This window comes from Sciurus carolinensis, chromosome X (genome assembly GCF_902686445.1).
Source record: "Sciurus carolinensis chromosome X, mSciCar1.2, whole genome shotgun sequence".
Classification (NCBI taxonomy): Eukaryota; Metazoa; Chordata; class Mammalia; order Rodentia; family Sciuridae; genus Sciurus; species Sciurus carolinensis.
This window is the reverse complement of record NC_062232.1, coordinates 46497951-46517725: the sequence shown is the minus strand read 5'-3', so window position 1 is coordinate 46517725 and position 19775 is coordinate 46497951. Positions and strand designations below refer to the sequence as shown.

Genomic DNA, 19775 nt, shown 5'->3' with positions numbered 1-19775 from the left:
GGGTGACTGCATCTCCTGTCACTCCAGAACTCAGGATTCAGGAAGGGGAGGTAATGAGAGACTCTGACCAATGCAGAGCAGCTGGGTGAGTCTCTCCCACTGGGTGAAGCTCCGCCCCCGTGGCAGACTGGGGCAGTGGGCAGCTACATGGAGCAGGGCAGGGCAGCGAGTGACTTCCCCAAGCAGCCCAGCTCCCTCCGGCCGCAGGCCCGGTCCACAGCCAGTTTCTCGGAGAAGGCCTGCCTAGTGAGAGCTTTTCAGTACAGAGTCAACCCCAGCCCTGGACACAGCAGTGGGCTAGGAGCAGCTTTCTTCAGAAGCACTGCATTATCAAGTTCCTCCAAGATTTCAGGCTACTGAAAGCTGGGAGGTGATATACTGGAAATCTGCAGGGACACATTAAGCCAATAGAGGAAATCTGCAATATCTCAGAGTCCCACTGCTATCTGGCCAATATGAGAAAACCAGGGAAGAAAATGTCCCAAACAAACCTAGATGCTATATCAATAAAACCCAAAGACAGCATGGCAGAAGAAATGTCAGAAAGGGAGTTCAGAATGTACATAATTAAAATGATCAGGGAAGCAAACAAGGAGATGAACGAGCAAAGGCAGGTATTGAATGATAACATGAAGGAGGAAATGCAGGCATTGAATGATTGTACCAATTGACAGTTAAAACAGCAAATATGGGAAGCAAAAGATCATTTCAATGAAGAGTTAGAGATACTGAAAAAAGAAAAAACAGAAAGCCTTGAAATGAAGGAAAGAATAAACCAAGTTAAAAACTCCATAGAAAGCATAACAATTGGATAGAACACCTGGAAGACAGAACCACAGACATTGAAGACAAAATATTTAATCTTGAAAATAAAGTTGAACAAACAGAGAAAAAGGTAAGAAATCATGAACAGAATCTACAAGAATTATGGGATATAATGAAAAGGCCAAATTAAAGACTCATTGGGATTGAGGAAGTCTTAGAGAAACAAACCAAAGGAATGAATAATCTATTCAATGAAATAATATCAATTTCCCAAATCTGAAGAATGAAATGGAAAACCAGGTACAAGAGGCTTATAGAACTCCAAATACAAAAAATAACAACACATCCACACCAAGGCACATTATAATGAAAATACCTAAAATACACAATAAAGACAGAATTTTAAAGACTGCGAGAGAAAAGAATCAAATTACATTCAGGGGAAACCAATAAGAATATCAGCAGATTTTTCAATCCAGAACCTAAAAGCTAGAAGGGCCTGGAACAACATTTACCAAACCCTGAAAGAAAACGGATACCAACCAAGAATCTTATACCCAGCAAAACTTACGTTCAAATTTGATCACGAAATAAAATCTTTCCATGATAAACAAAAGCTAAAAGAATTTACAAAAAGAAAGCCAGCATTACAGAATATTCTCAGCAAAATATTCCATGAGGAAGAGATGAAAAACAATGATGCAAATTCACAAATGGAGAAACTGGTATAAAGGAATAGCCAAATAAAAGGAGAAACCAAGTCATGTCAAAAAAAAAATGAGTCAAATGACTGGGAATACAAATGATATCACAATAATAACCCTGAATGTTAATGGCCTGAATTCATCAGTCAAAAGATATAGGCAGGCAGATTTTAATAAAAAGAAAAATCCAACAATATACTGCCTGCAAGAGACTGATCTCATAGAATGAGATTCCAACAGACTAAATGTGAAAGGATGGGAAAAAACATACGATACACATGGACACAGCAAAAAAGCTGGAGTATCCATCCTCATTTCAGATAATGTGGACTTCAAGCCAAAGTTAGTCAGAAGGGATAAAGAAGGACATTTCATACTGCTTAAGGGAAGCATAAATCAGCAACACATAACAATCTTAAATATCTATGCCACAAACAATGGCTCATCCATGTACATCAAACAAATCCTTCTCAATTCCAGAAATCAAATAGACCACAACACAATAATAATAGGCGATTTTAACACACCTCTCTCACCACTGGACAGATCTTTCAAACAAAAATTGAATAAAGAAACCATAGATCTCAATAAAACAATCAACAATTTAGATTTAACGGACATATATAAAATATACCATCCAACAAAGAATGACTACACCTTCTTCTCAGCAGAACATGGATCCTTCTCTAAAATAGACCATATTTTATGCCACAAAGTTACCGTTAGCAAATACAAGAAGATAGAGATAGTACCTTGTATTCTATCAGATCATAATGGATTGAAATTAGAAATAAATGACAGAATAAAAAACAGAAACTTCTCCAACACCTGGAGATTAAATAATACACAATTATATGATGAATGTACAACAGAAGACATCAGGAGGGAAATAAAAAATTCTTAGAAGTAAACGAGAACAAAGACATCATATAAAAATCTCTGGGACACTATGAAAGCAGTACTTGGAGGAAGATTTATTGCATGGAGCATATTCAACGAAAGAAGGAAAAAATCAACAAATAAACGACTTAACACTACAGTTCAAAGCCCAAAAAAGAAGAACAGATCAACACAAAAAGTAGTGGAAGACGGGAAATAGTTAAAATCACAGCTGAAAATATGAAATTGAAACAAACAAACAAACAAAATACAAAAAATTAACAAAATAAATAGTTGGTTTTTTGAAAATATAAACAAAATTGATAAACCCTTAGCCACACTAACAAAGAGAAAGAGAGAGAAAACTCAAATTACTAAAATTCAGAATGAAAAAGGTAATATCACAACAGACACGAGTGAAATATAAAACATAATTAGAAGCTATTTTGAAAATCTCTACTCCAACAAAACGAAAACCCTAGAAAACATCAACAAGTTTCTAGAGACATATGAATTATCTAAACTGAACCAGGAGGACATACACAATTTAAATAGATCAATTTCAAGTAATGAAATAGAAGAAGTCATCAGAAGCTTATCAACAAAGAAAAGTCTGGGACCAGATAGGTTCTCAGCCGAATTCTACAAAACCTTTAAAGAAGAGTTAATTCCAATACTCCTCAAAGTATTCCATGAAATAGAAGAGGAGGGAACCCTCCCATACTCATTCTATGAAGCCAATACCACCCTTATACCTAAATCAGAGACACATCGAGGAAAGAAAATTTCAGACCAATATCCTTAATGAACATCGACACAAAAATTCTCAACAAAATTTTAGCAAATTGCATACAAAATATATTAAAACGATAGTGCACCACAATCAAGTGGGTTTTATCCCAGGGATGTAAGTTGGTTCAACATCTGGAAAGCAATAAATGTCATTCACCATATCAAAAGACTTAAAGAATCACATGATTATTTTGATAGATGCAGGAAAAGTATTTGATAAAATACTGCATCCCTTCATGCTCAAAACACTAGAAAAATTAAGGATAGTGGGAACATTCCTTAACATTGTAAAGGCCATCTATGCTAAGAACATGGCTAATATCATTCTAAATGGTGAAAAACTATAAGCATTCCCCCTAAAAACTGGAACAAGACAGTGATGCCCTCTTTTACCACTTCTATTCAACATTGTCCTCAAAACTCTGGCCAGGGGCTGGAGAGATAGCTCAGTTGGTAGAGTGCTTGTCTTGCAAACCCAAGGCCCTGGGTTCGATCCACAGCACCACAAAAAAAAAAAAAAAAAAAACTCTATCCAGAGCAATTAGACAAAAAGGAAATTAAATTAATGGGATAGGAATAGAAAAAGAAGAACTGAAAATATCCCTGTTTGCTGATGACATGATTATATATTGAGAGGAGCCAGGAAATTACAGCAGAAAACTTTTAGAACTCATAATTGAATTCAGTAAAGTAGCAAGATATAAGAACAATGCTCATAAATCTAATGCATTTTTATTCATAAGTGGTGAATCCTCAGAACAAGAAGTTAGGAAAACTACCCCATTCACAATTGCCGCGAAGAAAATAAAATACTTGGGAATCAATCTAACAAAAGAGGTGAAAGACCTATACAATGAGAACTACAGAACAATAAAGGAAGAAATTACAGAAAACCTCAGAAGATTGAAAGATATCCCATGTTCTTGAATAGGCAGAATTAATATTGTCAAAATAGCCATACTACCAAAAGTGCTATACAGATTCAATGCAATTCCAATTAAAATCCCAATGACGTACCTTACAGAAATAGAGCAAGCAATTATGAAATTCATTTGGAAGAATAAGAAATCCAATAGCTAAAGCAATATTTAGCAGGAAGTGTGAAGCATGAGGTATTGGAATACCAGAACTTCAACTACACTACAAAGCAATAAGAACAAAAAAGGCATGGTATTGGTAGCAAAATAGACAGGTTGATCAATGGTACAGGACAGAGGACACAGACACAAACCCAAATAAATACAATTTTCTCATACTAGACAAAGGGGCCAAAGATATGCAAAGGGGAAAAGATAGCCTCTTCAACAAATGGTGCTGGAAAAACTGGAAATCCATTTGAGGCATAATGAAACTAAACCCCTGTCTCTCACCCTGCTCAAAACTCAACTCAAAATGGATGAAGTTCCTCAGAATCAGACCAGAGACCCTTCATCTTATAGAAGGAAATGTAGGTCCTAACCTTCAACATGTCGGTGTAGGATCAGACTTCCTTAACAGGACTCCCATAGCACAAGAAATAAAATCAAGAATCAACAACTGGGACAGATTCAAACTAAATAGCTTTCTCTCAGCAAAGGAAACTACCAGTAATGTGAAGGGAGAGCCTACGGAGTGGGAGAAAAATCTTTGCCACTCATATTTCAGATACAGCACTAATTTCCAGAATATATAAAGAACTCAAAAAACTCTACACCAAGAATACAAATAATCCAATCAACAAATGGGCTAAGGAAATGAACAGAAACTTCACAGAAGATGTACAAGCAATCAACAGATATATGAAAAAATGTTCAAAATCTGTAGTAATAAGAGAAATGCAAATCAAAACTACCCTAAGATTCCATCTCACCCCAATTAGAATGGTGATTATCAAGAACACAAGCAACAATAGGTGTTGGTGAGGATGTGGGGAAAAGGGTACACTCATACATTGCTGGTGGGGTTGCAAATTAGTGCAGCCACTCTGGAAAGCAGTATGGAAATTTCTCAGAAAGCTTGGAATTGAACCACCATTTGACCCAGCTATCCCACTCCTTCGCGTGTATCCAAAGTACTTAAAATCAGCATACTACAGAGATAGAGCCACATCAATGTTCATAGCTGCTCAATTCACCATAGCCAGATTGTGGAACCAACCTAGATGTCCTTCAACTGATGAATGGTTAAAGAAACTGTGGCATATATATACAATGGAATATTACTCAGCCATAAAGAATGATAAAATTATGGCATTTGCAGGTAAATGGGTGAAATTGGAGAATATCATGCTAGGTGAGATAAGCCAATCTCAAAAAACCAAAGGACAAATGATCTTGCTGATAAGTGGATGAGGACATATAATGGGGGGGTTGGAGGGGTTAGCGTTAGGTTTAGGTTTAGGGTTAAGGAGGGTGGTAAGAATGGAGGAAGGAAGGACTGTATAGGGGGAAAAGAAGGGTGGGAGGGGTGGGGAAAGGAATAAAATAACAGAATGAATCAAACAACATTACCCTATGTAAATTTATGATTACACAAATGGTATGCCTTTACTCCATGTACAAACAGAGAAACAAGGTGTATCCCATTTGTTTACAATAAAAAAAAGAAACTGTGGTATATATATAGAATGGAATATTACTCAGCCATAAAGAATAATAAAATTATGGCATTTGCAGGCAAATGGATGAAATTGGAGAATATCATGCTACGTGACATAAGCCAATCTCAGAAAAACAATTGACGAATGATCTCGCTGATAAACGAATGATGACACATAATGGAAGGTTGGAGGCAGGCAAGAATGGAGGAAGAAAGGGCCATATAGAGGGAAAGGAGGGTAGGGAGGGGTGGGGGGAAGGGAAAAATAACAGAATGAATCAAACAACCTTACCATATGTATATTTATGATTACACAAATGGTATGCCTTTACTCCATGTACAGAGAAACAACATTTATCCTATTTGTTTACAACAAAGAAATTGAATACACAAATCAAGATAATTTAAATATTCTTATCAGTATACAAATTTTTACATAAAATTAGGTTTAAGTATAGGGGTACATTTAGAGGTTATAAATTTGGAGTTGTTTAGGGAACAAATAATTGTATCTGGAAATATTTATATTTGTAAGTGCACATTTGAAAATATGTGTGAAAATGTATAAACAAAACTTGAAATAGAGAAGGGTTTAATGTGAGTTTAATAAATATACTTTTAAATTTAGGGAAATGCTCATAAATTATATACCTAAATGTATAATATATATACACATATTTATAAGTGAATATATCAATCAAAATACACATCAATAGTCACATTATCATATGTGGTTTTATGAAAAATTAGGTTTAGTAAAGTAGACAATTTTAGGATTACTATTAAATTTTGATTGGTTTCCATATATGGTTAGGGATTCAATATATGTATCATGAAACCTGAGTGTTCATAAACAGCTACATGTGAAAATATGTATGAAAGTGTGTATTTTGAAATAGAAAATGGTTTAATATGAGCCATATAAATACATATTTTTTAAACTTGAGTATGTGTGGATAGATATATATCTGTGAATATAAAATGTTATGTATGCAAATATATCTTTGATAATTGAAGGTATAATTCAAAACACACATAACTACTGTTATTACTATACATGCATTTATGTATATTTGAGTTTAGATCTAGGGGTAAATTTTAAGTTAGTAATAAATTTTGGCTTCAGTTAGGGTTAGAGTAAGGGAATATATATGTATATCAGGAAACAAGTCTTTTCACCAGAAAATACATTGCAATAGCAAATGTTTTAATATAAGTCATACAAATACACCTTTTAAAATATCGATGCACGAATAATATACCTATATGAATATATAATATATATGAACATTTACCATTGATTATTGAATAGAGAAATCAAAATGCACTCAACTATTCATATTTCTATTTATGTTTTTATGCAAAGTTACTTTTAGTTATGTAATAAATTTAGGGTTAGTGTTACATTTTGGGTTGGATTTGGGTTAGAGTTAGGAAATGAATATGGATATCAGGACACATGAATATTGATAAAAAGGTACACATGAAAATATGTACTATTTTAGATAACTGCCTTGAAGAGAAGATCCCACTTGCAATGAACTATTGCTTACCAATGTCACACACAGTTCCTTCTCATAAAATCGTCTAGCATTGCTTGATCCCACTTGCAATGAACTACCATTTCCCAATGCCTTTTACTCACTCTGTTCTCAATGAGTACCTTGTGGTGTGCATTTGGATCAGTTAGTTCAAAGCATTATTGCTTACCAGCAAGTTAAATGGTTTCCTTTCAAAGCTGTCCTACCATTGTTAACCAGCAGGGTATTCCAAAAGGCAACTGAAGTTGAAGAGTGATTGCTGAAAATGTTTCAGTAATGAATTTCAAAGAATCTTTGGGAAGCAGATCCTATGCATGTTCCCACTTTACATCATAGGTGCTTTCCAGCAGCAGAAGAAACCGTTTCAATTCAAAGTGTATCATTTGAAGCCAGGAGTTCATTCCTATTAGATAATTTCTGTTAAAGAGTTTCTTAAAAATGTTTCACAAATGGAGTTCAAGGAGATCTTGTGAATTTGATCATCCTTCCAGTCCAATTTTACTCCCAGAGGATGGGGCTTCTGTTTATGTGAGATTTCTTTTTAGCCTAGTTTGTGTATTAGCATGAAAATGTGGTTTGAATGTGCTGTCTCGAAACAGCCTAGAAGTGCTGAGGAGGAGCAGTTGAAGTACCTTCAACGTACACATACTCACTGTGTTCTCTATGAGTATACAATAGTTTGTATTTGGGTGAATTATCACAAAGCTAAATGTTACCAGTAATTAAAGAAAAGGCTTACAGTCATTGGCAAGTCATTGGCTTGCAGTAATTGGCAATACATTCCAAAAGGGCAACTGCAGTTGAAGAGTGATTGCTGAAAATATTTCACTAATGAATTCCAATGACTCTTTGGGGAATAGATCCTCTGCATGGTTCCGCTGTCATCCCACGGCTTGGTGTTTGTAACTTTAAGAGTTATCTTATTCTACTAGTTGGGGTATTGCTCATGAACTGTGGTTAATGTGTATGAATAAAAGAACTTAGAAGGTCTGCAGAGGAGCAGGGTCAGCAAACTTCAAATTGGAGACTTGCACTCTGTTGTCAATGAAGATATATTGATTTGCATTTGGATGAATAAACAAAAAATGTAAGTGCTTCATGGCAACAGAAGAAACAGTTTCAATTCACACTGTATCTTTCAAAACCAGGAGCACATTCCTAGCAGAAAACTGCAGTTGAAGATTTTTCTGAAAATATTTTGCAAAAGGGTCTGAATGAAACTTTGTGAATTTGGTCATTTTTGCAGCTCCACTTAACTCCCAGATGTTAGTGTTCCTATCTACAAGAGCTCTCTTGATAGACTAGCTTGTGTAATAGTACTGAACTGACATTTGAATGTGCTGGCTGAAAGCAGTTTACCAGTGCTGAGGAGGAACAGATTCAGCAAGTAGCTTCAAAGCTGAGGCACTCACTCTTCTCAATGATTACTTTGTGTTCTCTTAAAATATTTTTTAATCCCAGATGATCCCTCCCCGAGCTTGCCACTGCCTCCTCCAGCCCCCGGAGCTGGAGCTGCCTGGGCCAATGGCGTAGCCAACTTGGTGTTGAGCATAGCTAGACAGTGGCAGAGGTCCAGAGCACAACCTGGACCCTAGCAGGGGGCCATGGAGAAAGCGGCCTGAGGCGCTCTTCATACCTACTAGAGCAGGTGTGTTGAAACTGCAGGCGCCATGGACAGAGCCCCAACAGACGAGAATGTCAAGCTTTCAGCTGAGGTAGAGCCATTTATTCCCCAGAAGAAGAATCCTGATACGTTTATTATCCCTATGGCTCTCCCAAACGAGAACGGAAGTGTTTCTGGTGTAGAACCAACTCCAATTCCCAGCTACTTGATTACATGTTATCCATTTGTTCAGGAAAACCAGTCCAATAGACAATTTCCTTTATATAATAATGATATATGATGGCAACAGCCCAACCCAAGCCCTACTGGACCATACCTTGCCTACCCCATTATATCTGCTCAGCCACCTGTTTCTACAGAGTATACTTATTATCAGCTGATGCCAGCACCATGCACCCAAGTTATGGGTTTCTATCATCCTTTTCCTTCACCTTACTCCAACACCTTTCAGGCTGCAAATACTGTAAATGCTATCACCACAGAATGCACTGAGTGTCCAAATCAGCTTGGACAGGTCTTTCTGTTGTCCAGTCATCATAGCAGAAACAGTAACAGAGGACCAGTGGTACCCAAACAACAGCTTTTACAGCAGCACATAAAAAGCAAAATATCACTGGTGAAAAATGTAGCTACTCAGAAAGAAACAAATGCAGCAGGTCCTGATAATCGATCAAAAATTGTGCTTCTGGTAGATGCTTCACAGCAAACTGATTTTCCTTCAGATATCCCTAACATGTCTCTCTCAGAGAGCACTGCCACAATGCTTTGGAAGTCCAAAGACAGGAGGAGAAGAGCTTCCCACCCCACGGCTGAATCCTCTAGTGAATAGGGGGCTAGCGAAGCCAACATTGACAGTGATAGTGGTTACTGCAGTCCCAAATACAACAACAACCAGCCTGCTGCAGGGGCTTTGAGAAATCCTGATTCTGGGACCATAAATCATGTGGAATCATCTGTATGTGCAGGTGGTGTAAATTGATCTAGTGTAACTTGCCAGGCAACTCAGAAAAAATCCTGGATGGAAAAATATCAGGCATTTTCCAGAGGTGGAATGTCAGGGGCAGGCTCTGAGGGCCCCAGAGCCGCACCGTGGCCTGATCTCTAAGATGGCGCCTGGCAGCTTGCCAGACATAGCTGCACTCATAAACAAGTTTTAGGAAGTAACTCTGGTTGGCTGTTGTACATGAGGCGATCCTGGTATCTGCCTGGAGACTGTTCCTTGATAGGCTAACTTTCCTGGTAGTCTACTCTCTGATAGGCTGATGTACTTGATATAAGTCTGAGACTTGCGGAATAAACGGCTTTTGGTTCCTGTGATCAAGAAGAGCGTTCGCGTTGTGATTGTCCCCGTGGGCAGTGGACGATCATAGTAGAAGGCAAACAGAACAAAGAAATAATTCACAGACTGGATTCTGATGCCGAGGTCATAGTACTTCCTCAGAAAGAAGACAGAATTTGCAAAAGACAAGATAATAAGCATTTAAACCTTAGTCAGACCCATAGAAGTGACCCAAATTCTGAGTCTTTATATTTTGAGGATGAAGGTGGATTTCAAGAACTACATGAAAATGGAAATGTTAAGGATGAGAATATTCAACAGAAACTTTCTTCAAAAGTATTGGATGATTTACCTGAAAACTCACCAATCAATATAGTTCAGACCCCAATTCACATTACCACTTCAGTTCCTAAACATGCAAAAAGCCAGAAGAAGAAACCTTTAGCAGCAGCTCTTGCCATAGTTCAAGAACATTCAGAAATAAGTATGGAGCAAAAAAAATTACAGGAAGCTTTATCAAAAGCAGCTGGAAAAAAGAATAAAACACCTGTGCAGCTAGATTTAGGGGACATGTCAGCTGCTCTGGAAAAACAAAAAGCACCAATGAAAGAGAGGCAGATTACTAATTCCCGACCTCTGTCATATACAGTGGTTACTGCAGCTTCTTTTCACACTAAAGACTCTACTAACAGAAAATGTTTAACAAAAAGCCAACCCTGCTTGACATCTTTTAACTCTTTGGATATTACTGACTCTAAAGCAAAAAAAGGAAAAGAGAAGGAAATTGCAAAACTAAAATGACCTACAGCACTTAAAAAGTTATTTTGAAAGAAAGAGAGGAAAAGAAGGGACATTTAACTGTGGACCACAATCTTTTGGGATCTGAGGAGCCAACAGAAATGCATTTAGATTTTATTGATGATTTGCCACAAGAGATCATTTCCCAGGAAGATACTGGACTGAGCGTGTCCAGTGATACTTCACTTTCTCCAGCAAGTCAGAATTCTCCATACTGCATAACACCTGTGTCACAAGGCTCTCCTGCCAGTTCTGGGATAGGCAGTTCAATGGCATCATCAACAATAACCAAAATCCATAGCAAAAGATTTAGAGAGTACTGTAATCAGGTTCTTTGTAAAGAGATTGATGAATGTGTGACCCTTCTTCTCCAAGAACTTGTCAGTTTTCAGGAACACATCTACCAAAAGGATCCTGTAAGAGCAAAAGCATGAATAAGGGAGGTCACCAAACATATGAAGTTAAATAAGATCAAGTGTGTTATGATATCTCCAAACTGTGAAAAAATACACACAAGCACCTGAAGTCAAAAGGTGGACTAGATGAGGCTCTCTACAATGTCATAACTATGGCACGAGAACAAGAAATTCCTTTCGTGTTTACTCTTGGAAGAAAATATCTAGGATGCTGCGTGAACAAGCTGGTTCCTGTTAGTGTAGTGGAAATCTTCAACTACTTTGATGCTGAGAGCCTGTTTAATAAATTAGTGGAACTCACTGAGAAATCCAGGAAAGCATATAAAGATATGGTTGCAGCAATGGAACAAGAACAGGCTGAAGAAGCCTTAAAAACTGTGAAAAAGGTACCACACCACATGGGGCATTCTTGGAACCCCTCTGCAGCAAATGCTATTTCTTTCTGCAGTGTTATTTTCGAACCCATCTCTGAAGTAAATGAAAAGGAATATGAAGCAAATTGGAGAAACATGGTGGAAACTTCAGATGGACTGGAAACATCAGAAAATGAGAGAGAGGTTTCCTGTAAGCACAGCAGTTTTGAAAAACCCATTAAACTTCCACTTGACATAACTCATGTTGGTAAGCAACCATCGTTAGTGTCTGCAGGCAATACTACCTCAGCTACAGATCCTGGGAAATCTACAGCAGGTGATAAAGAGGAAGTGAAACCAGATGACCTGGAATGGGCCTCACAGCAGAGTACAGAGACAGGCTCTTTGGATGGCAGTTGCTGCGATCTTTTAAATTCCTCTATCCCAAGCACCACCAGCACTCTTGTACCTGGCATGCTTGAAGAAGAGGATGATGAAGATGAGGAAGAGGAGGAAGATTATACTCAAGAACCCATATCAGTAGAAGTGCGGCTTAATAGTACAATTGAGTCATGGGAGTCATGGGTCTCAGAGACCCAGAGGACTATGGAAACCCTTCAGCTTGGAAAAACCCTTAATGGTTCTGAAGAAGACAATGTAGAGCTAGGTGGAGAAGAGGAAACAGAAGCACCTGAAGTGTTGGAGCCAGGGATGGACAATGAAGCATGGACTCCTGATCAACAAGGCAATCCTGAGCAAGAGAAGTCCAGCAACTGCAGCTCCATGAACAAAGAACATTCTGATTCTAATTCTACACCCCAAAATATATAACTCAGGAAATGTCAGCTATCTCTCAGCCATGTAAGCATTGCAGTCATTACCTTTTATGCTTCATCTCAACATTTAGCACTGTCTAGTATTTATATGTGTTTAATTCCCAACAAATATTTTTGTAGCTTTTATGTCTTCATTATGATCTATAGCTTAACTTTTAATTAGCATCAAAGTGTATTTCTAAGGACTGCGCAGAAAATTCAGATCTGTTTCACCATATTTTATAATGAAAAATTAGTTTAAATAAAGACAACCAAGTTTTAAAGAAAATAAATTAAAAATGCCTATTTAAGGTCATTTTGAAAGCTTAAGATGAAAGTTCTAAGGATAAAAGTGGTTGCCAATGTTTGCTTCACGACTACAACTCCTTTACTCAATTTGTCTGATTAAAAAGAGTTTTTTTAAAACAAGAGGTGAAGGTAGACTCAAACTTAAAGACTGAATTTAACAAGTTCACAAAATGTATACACTAAAAAATTGATGAAGCTATCATTTGACCCACAAATGCTTACTTCAGAGGTCACTGGTCATTAGAATCCATTAAAGTTGGGATGGGCTAAAACAGAGCCTCCAGAATTTAGCAGTGGCACCACTCAGATAGATTAGAACTGGCTGGCCTTATTTGTAGAAAATGATAGATGTCATTTATGATAGTGAACAGTCACCCATGATAGGACCTGTCAGGTTCTATCTTGTATTTGCTTCTTACTTACCTCAGGAATGCTTTTGTACATAGTCTTATTTACATAAAGTTAGACAAATTTTAACAGGTGAATAACTGTAACTGATTGTATGACTGCAGCACTTACATGTACGCTATCCTGAAAAAGTCTATTCTGGTATGTTCTCTTGCATGCTTCTGGTTCAGGACACTCTTGATTTCAGATATGGATTTGATTGGGCATTCAAACTTGTCCTGAGTGCAAAACCATTTCATCTTTTTTTAAATATACATTTCAAGCCTAGCCTTGAGAACCTTTCACATAGCAACCACCTTAGTTACTGAAAGGAAAAGGAATTTTGCACAATTCATAACATGTATCCTGATAATCAAGGCTCAGAAGAGGAAGTTTTAGTAGAACAGAGAAAGTTGTTCTAATTATGCTGAACCTATTAGATGACTTATATACAGGTATTTTTTATTCACTATTATTTATCTCTGCCCTTCTCTAAGAGTGTGTGTACTTGCTTGGGAGAAATTAAACTTACTGAGCTTAATGTTATATTTGCTAGTCCATCATCACCTGAACTTTAGTGATATCTATAAGTTTATGAAATGGTAATAAAATTACAAATTATCCATTTCTCTGTCTTCCCTCTACACCTCCTCCATCTCCAGCTGACCAACATGCATGTGCTAAATCAACTTTCCACTTATAAGCTCCCATAAGCAGATGCAAAATTGAGGAGGGAGTGTTATTTCCCTGCCCTGATTATATGGGGCAGGGTATTGCCTCACAGAGGCAGAAGAGAAGAGTTAAGCAGATTCTTTACTGAACTTACTGTGACTACTGTGCTAATTTTGATGTTTTATGATGCTGGCACTTAATTACTGGAGAGATTAGATTCTTGGTTGGTAATATAGTACTTGTGACTTATGAAAGTTTAGGATCGTTGCTATATAGAAAATGTCAGTCTGTCAGCTTTATTAGTGTTCTAAAAGGGGACATTATTATGCTGTCCTGTCAGCAATGTTCTCCAGGGTAGACTTCCTAGGCACTAATTATCCAATACTTAAAGGAACATAGCATGTAAGGAATGAAGCCTCTGAAATAGTTATCATGGATTTATATGTGGCAGATCTTACTGTCTCTATACATTTGGAAGTGTTAGTTTATTTAAAGAAATGATAGATTTTGAACTACTGACAGTCTTAAAAGTGAATTGAAAAAATTTCCATACTTTTTATGGTGTTAATTTCCTTTACTCCATGTCGGTGATTCAGATAACTCTTGATCTTAAGGTAATGGCTTTTCAAAGGTTTCTTATATTTTTTTATCTCTTCTGAACAAGAATCACCATTTTAGATTTTTGACATTTGTATCAAAAGAGAAGTTGGGGAAATCTTCAGAACACCAATAATTTAATTTTGCTATAGACTTTGGAAGTATTGGATTATGTTTGATAAATGGTCTCACGCATGCAATACCTCTTCTGCCAGTAAAACCAAGGGACCATAGCCTTTTTTATATGAGACAGGTCACTTCTAGAGGACAACCCAAGATTTATTAAAGAAAATGCTATTATGTTGAGAGTAGACATAAATATGTATTAATGATGTCTTTATAAATTGTTTCTTTAGTTAAATTTTGGAATTTGTGTATATTGAACTATAGGTTGTGGGTGAGGTATGAGAATTAGGAAAGTTTTATTTTTGGAAGTTGTGTGGTTCACTCTTTGGAGACCCCAAAAGAGATCTCTTGGTAATAGTAAGGGTTCATCAGCACAAGAAGTAAAAACATGGTGATTTTTTTCTTAGTGTATGATTGTTTTACTGGCAATTCATAATGTTAGATTTCTATTTCAGTACATAGGTATATGAATTAAAGTATGAATTACACTCCCCAAATTAGATTTCTGCTTCAGTAGATTTGTCTGCTGTGAAGATTACTTCTCAAAGGACAAATGTTCATATTAGCTTAATTTTTTGGTTTAAATATGTTTGTAAATTATGTAATATATTTCTTTTGACTAAACATGGAAAAATAATGTGTGTTATATTGAAAATTTTTTACAGGCTTTGACTGGAGGTCATATTTGCAGAGATGGTATTTTATATGCTTCCAGTATTTGGAAAAGAATTAGTCAAAAGGAATTCACATAGTTTAAATATTGATAAATTAATATCCAAATAATGTAGTTGTATGATTTCTTAATAAACTGGGGGAGGTGGGTGGGGTGGGAATTATAATGTGCAAATGAGTAGTGATCTCTACATTAATTTTCAACTCTTTAACATAAAACTGCTAAACCGTAAAACATTGTTACTTTAATATATGTATAAAGAAGTATTACTGTTTGTAAAGCTGCCGTTGACTTTAAAAAAAAGAACTCATCATGTAAGTATTTTCTGTGTGTTGTGCCAACAGGATAAAATATTAATCTGCTAAAAACTTAATTATCTTTTCTTGGTTTAAAAAAATTTTTCTGTCAAGTAATTTATTTATCTTCTTCTTCCTGAGTCCTTTCAACTTTTACTATACACACCACAAAATCAACCAAACTTTTTCTAATCTGAAACTGAAATCTAAATATTAATGATAAAAATGTAAAATTTGTTGGCACATCACAGCTTTAAAGTATTTGTATTATTTTGTAATTTAATTTCCAGATATACAATATGAGTTTATAATTTAATATCTTAATTGTAATACTCTAATAAAACCTAGCAACATTAGTTGAATTATAACATAAAGGTATTTTCATCTTGCTCTTTTGCTGTATGAAGAATAATTGTTATCATGTTGGGGATAATAACAACTTTATTGCACTATGTAAATTCTAGTGGGGGTTCTTCTGTACTAATAAAATGATATCGAAAAAAATATTTTTTTAGTTGTAGATGGACACAATATCTTTATTGTGTTTATTCATTTTTATGTGGTGCTGAGGATCAAACCCAGTGCCTCACATGTGCTAGGCAAGTGCTCTACCATTGAGTTACAACCTCAGCCCATACTTTGTGTTTTGCATTTGCAATTGGATCAATTACCTAAAGGCTTAATTTCTTACCAGCAAGTAAAGAAATGATTTCCTTTCGAAGTCATCCTACCATTTCTTTTTTGTAGGTAGGAAATTGTTACCATATTTTTAGAAACTAGGTGGGTCTGTAATGTTACAATCATGTTGATGATATGACTTCAGAACTCTTCAAGTTAATAAAGGCACATGTTGTCATCCTACCATTTTTAACTGGCAGTGTATTCCAAAATGGATCCCATTTCTTTAAAACAACAGGTCACTGGGGCTAGCTCCCTTAACTTTCACTCCCACCATCAAAGCTGAGCCTATGGTTGTCTTGAATCTTTGCCAGAATCCTCTCTGTTTGCCATGGGAAACATGACACCATCATGCTTTCATTCCCCCTAACTATGACATTAGGAATTTTCTTCAGCGTGGTGGGGAAGTCACAGCAAGCACGTATCAATGCCCATGTTAACCAATGCCCAGGAACCACCCCAGGGGAGAGACACCAAATGCCCTCTCCTACAGGATCCTGGAACTCACTGCTCTTCAATCCCAATTTTCTGGATGCCAGATGGCTCCCCTTTGCTTATGGTACCTGTATTGTTTTTTGTTCTCTTTCACAGGAGCACTGATAACCAAGTTAGGCATTTATTTGAGAAGAATCAAAACCAGGCTAGCAGGATTTTGAATAGAATTGAAGGATTGAAAGTTGAATGTAAGTGACTTTCTGGAAGCTAATCTCTGCAACAATTTCTGAAAGGATTTTGTGTCAAACAGAACAATAGACAGTTTGATAATTGGGTGAGGATTATTTTTTCTGTCATCACATATTGTGCCTGTTTTCGCAAATCTCATAAGCCTTTACCTCTTTCTTTGTATATTTATAGATAGATACAGCATCTGGCTAAGTTGTTTACACCTTTCTAATTTAGGGCATCTTGCTTTGCACTGCAGCTGTACATGCCTCAGCGTGCCCCCTGTCCTTGAAATGATAGGGAAGATCCAGCACCTTCACTACTCCATTTATTTGACCCAGATATTCACTGCTAAGAATTTTTTAAAATAAATGTGCAGGAGGAGAAAGCAGAGTGGGAGAAAAATTGATTTTGATCATAAAGGATTGGGGTTTGGGTTTGAAATAACCCCAAAATTTTCTTATATAATAATGACCTGAGCATAGAATCTTTCCTAGATGTCCCTGTTTCTTCTCTTACCACAGGCCCCCATGTATCACTGAGAAATTTGACTGTTCAGAGTTCATCTACAAACCTTTTCATGCTTGCAAAGACAGGGGTAAATCTACCTCTTATGACATCCCCCTAAGACAGTTGGAGTTGACATGCAACTAATTTTTCTGGATTGATTATTTTCAAATGTGAAATTAAAATTCACCAGAAAGTGTTTGGTTTTGTGTTGGTATGGTTTTCCTGCAAAGCATTTCACAGTGGGGGACCAGAATTCAGTCACCTGACATATTGAACCTTTTCAGATTATCCATATACCTCAATCTCAATATTTTCTCCTCTGTCAAATCAAGTGAATATATCATGTCTGGAAAATTAGCACTATTAAATGGAAGTTGATTCCAATGGGAGTTTTCAGAACAAGTCTGGGTTAAGAGTTAGCAGTACTTCCCCAGTGACCTTGAAGTTTTAAGAGTAGGTCTTCCTGGAGATAAGGCAACCATGAGGAACTGATAGGTTATTTCAGTCTCATGAAAATGTTGATGTGGGGATTAAATGAGCAAGTTCTTGAAGAAGGAAGTATGCTCACCAGGAGATAAGGACATGAAATTCAAAAGGTCAACTGCTATATTATTTGGGAATTTGTAGCCTTCTGGGGCACTCTGCCAGTCTCTGGGCAAATGAAGTGTACTGAGACACTTGGGTTTGTGACAAGTCAACCTCAATGTCAGCTGGGAAACCTAGAGTTGATGAAAAAAGAGAGCTACTCTTCTCAATGACTATTCTCACTTTTTTTTTTTTTTTTGCATTGGGAAGATATTGTTTTCTTTAAGGAATTGAGTTAATTGGTGCTAAGTACATATCTTAATTTCTACTGATGTCTCACAGAAGACACAGTGGGAATTTAAAAACCAGCTTTCCTGTATCATTGCAGGTCCACTCTAAACTTTAATGAAGTACTCTTATAGACTTTTGTTGATTTTGATGGATGTTCTTAAGCCATGCTCTGTAGAATTGGGTGAAGGAAGTGGTTTTCTCACATTGACCATGGTCATGTAGAAAATTTTTATTGTATTTATAGGGTAAGACATAACAAAAGAACATCTATTTGATAGAATTCACATTTAAAGACTGAAATCTGAGACATTAGGTATTGCATGACTTTGTAGTGGATATAACAAATTCAAAGAAAAAAATATTTTGTATTTTATAAATGTGTTAGTATCTATGTTTCATTGCCAATGACTCTCATCATATGTTTAGTTCTTCTTTAAAATTTTTTCTTTTAAAATCCAGGATTCGATCATATTGTGTCTTCATTTCTGTATTTTAGCAGCAATTATTTTGTTTAAATCTCTGATAATGTGGTGCACTATTTAATTTAGAAGCCATCATTAATTGCTGAATTTCCAAACTTGTACTTGGGTAAATTTTGGTGTTGGGTGCAGGTGCTTGGTGACAGGAAAATCTTTTCTCAAATGTCATGTGCCAGAAATGCAAAATAAGCATATGTGTTATCTGATTTCCATTGCAAGCACCAGGAATGAGTCATAAATTTTCAAGGACATTCAAACCCTTTCAAGGTGAGTTATTGTCAGTTGTTATCTTTGCTTGTCAAATGATCTGTGAATTCCTTCTTGTTGTTTTGGTATAATATTTTTAAACTAAAGGAAGTCCTGTTATATTTGGGAGATAATTAACCATGACAATTTTTTTCTTTTGTGTCTGTTCACTGAAGATAGCTTTTCATCTCCAACACCCTTCTGTTTTTATATCCCACAGAAATTCCTTAGCTCTTGACTTTTTTAATATTCAACTTTGAAATATGTACCATTACTCTCTTTCAGTGTGATTTGCTTCTCAATATGATATTATGGTCTGGAATACTGCTCATCACATCTTTTATTTTGTGGTACTGGGGAATGAAACCAGGGCCTTGTGCTTGTGAGGCAAGCATTCTACCTACTGAGCTGTATTCTACTTACCATGTCTCTACTAGGCACTTGTTTGATCCATCACATTCAATTTTAGGGAGCATCTTTGTGCCAGTTTCTGTGACCCTGGCCTGTAGTCTGCATCCTCCTCCAGGGACTGTTAAAAGGACCCTTGGCATTGTCACAGTGGGCCTCTTGTCAGATAGGCAGTAGTCAAGTCAGGAGGATTAGCCTCATTTCAAGACATATTGACCAGATATTTCAATGGGAGTTGAAGGGCCCCTCGGAAACTGAGAGCAAAAGAATTTGTGGGTGTAGCCAAGTTGTGGGGCAATAGCAAAGGAGGTGTCAACTGGCAGGAGGAGTGTGTAGAAAACATCTTGACTCAGGTTCTAGATTGATCCTATC

The 19775-nt window shown here is 36.5% G+C and overlaps 1 pseudogene; it reads left to right on the top strand.

Moving 5' to 3' along the window:
* Positions 1–8928: 8928 nt before the first annotated feature.
* LOC124971465 (selenocysteine insertion sequence-binding protein 2-like) lies at positions 8929–12559 on the top strand (annotated as a pseudogene).
* Positions 12560–19775: the final 7216 nt, after the last annotated feature.